At 35.9% G+C, this 2,180-nt stretch overlaps 1 non-coding gene across 1 annotated transcript; it reads right to left on the minus strand.

Moving 5' to 3' along the window:
• Window positions 1-1,556: 1,556 nt before the first annotated feature.
• LOC128279648 (small nucleolar RNA R71) lies at window positions 1,557-1,665 on the minus strand. Its single transcript, XR_008269847.1, has one exon. It is a non-coding gene; the product is annotated as a small nucleolar RNA R71 (small nucleolar RNA).
• Window positions 1,666-2,180: the final 515 nt, after the last annotated feature.

Consider the following 2,180-nt stretch of genomic DNA (forward strand, 5'->3'; position numbering starts at 1 on the left):
CCCCTCAATTTCCCTTCAGGAGTTTTGGGTTTTTATTTATGTTTTGTATTAATTATTCTTCTAAGATGTTTACCTTTTTAGTTATGAACTAAAACCCCTAAATACCTAAGGGGAATGAAACCTAAGACAGATCTTGTTATTATTATATGAATTGTATGATAAATATTTGATTTGTTCTTAATTATGTGTTCTTAATTCTTGTTTTGATATTCCAGGAGATTGACTCAAGTTAAGCTCTTATTCAGAGGAGGAATAGACCCTGCCTAAGAGTACATTTGTCATAATTAAGCGGAGTTAGTTGTGCGCCTAGAGATAGGGTGACAAGATTTTGCCGGATTAGGGTGAAACCTAATAAAGGGATCCATAGATCGAGTTAATGCAACCCTAGGGAGTTAATTAGAAAGAGATTTCAATTATTCAACCTAGGGTTAGACGTTGTTAGTCTCGAGAGAGATAATAATGTAACTTAGGGATTTCTATGGATCAAGTCAAATGAATAAATCGTTCGATTCAAAGTCAATTAACAAGTGAAGTCTAGGTGGATTTTTCCTTAGGTATTGTCTTAATCAATCGAGTTTTCCAAAAGTAATTCCCCAATTCTATTTTCTGTGAATTCTTAGTTTAGTTAATTAGTTAGTTAAAACAAACCCCATTATTCTTAGGCTAGATAATAAAAAGACAGTCATCACTAGTACTTTTAGTTCCTTTGGGTTCAACAATCCGGTCTTGCTAAAGCTATATTACTGTTCGATAGGTACACTTGCCTTCATCGTGATAATAGTTAGTTTCAAGAATGATTTATTATAAATATTTAAAACCTGTCACAAATATCACGTATCAAGTTTTTGGCGCCGTTGCCGGGGAACTAAGATATTAGGAACACTCAATTTTTATTACTTTAGCCATTTTACTTTTATTGCAATTTAAATTTTTATTTTCTTTTCTAATTCTTCATTTATTTTCTTCTGGCAGGTTTTTTATAGTTTATGACTAGAAGAAAAATCCGTCAGGACCATTACTTTTAGACAGTGAAATCGATCGCATAGTTCATAGAAACCAAAGAGAAATAAGGTGAAGCTTAAGATACACAGAGAACGGGCAAGAGGATGATATTCAAACCCCAACCAAGGAGATGGCTGAAAACCAAGAAAATCCGCTACCTCCTGCAATTGCTGTTAATCAAAATCCTGCTCCGCGCACTATGTATGATTACGCTAAACCTAATTTAACAGGAGCTGAGTCAAGTATAGTTAGCCTTCTATTGCTACAAATAATTTTGAACTGAAACCTAACACAATTCAAATGATACAACAGTTTGTTCAGTTTGATAGTTTGCAGGACGAGGATCCCAACACTCACTTGGCAAATTTCCTAGAATTTTGCAATACATTTAAAATCAATGGCGTTTCTGATGATGCCAAACTTCATTGGTTGTTTCCATTTTCGTTAATGAATAAGGCTAAACAATGGTTGAACTCGTTACCAGGAGGGTCAATCACTACTTGGGAACAAATGATCAAAAAATTTTTATTAAAATATTTTCCACCGGCTAAAACAGCCAAATTACGTAATGATCTCTTCTTTTGTGCAGATGGATTTAGAAACACTCTACGATGCATGGGAGAGATACAAGGACCTTTTGAGAAAGTGCCCTTACCATAGGTTACCGCTTTGGCTACAGGTTCAAACGTTTCATAATAGCCTGAATCCTTCGACTCGGTAGATGATTGATGCAGTTGCTGGAGGAACTATCAATAATAAAACACCTGAGGCAGGTTACGAATTTATTGAGGAGATGTCACTGAATAACTATCAGTGGCAAGTTATGAGAACAAAGCCGACAAAAGCAGCCGGTGTTTTCAACCTCAACGCGGTTACTATACTATCTTACCAAGTAGAACTTTTAAATAAAAAGATTGACGGTTTGTGTAGTTCTACTCATGTACATCCAGTGATGAGGTGCGATTCGAATGGAGGAGGAGCATGCACAGAATATCAACCCTTCAACACTAGCATCGAGGAGGAACAAGTCCAACATATGGGTAACAATAACTCTAGATCCCAAAATAACCCATATAGTAACACTTATAATGCAGGTTGGAGAAACCATCCCAATTTCTAGTGGAGCGGTCAAGGAAATCAAAGGTTACAACATCCTCAGGGTTTTCAACAACCACGTT

This window comes from Gossypium arboreum, chromosome 8, assembly GCF_025698485.1.
Source record: "Gossypium arboreum isolate Shixiya-1 chromosome 8, ASM2569848v2, whole genome shotgun sequence".
NCBI lineage: Eukaryota > Viridiplantae > Streptophyta > Magnoliopsida > Malvales > Malvaceae > Gossypium > Gossypium arboreum.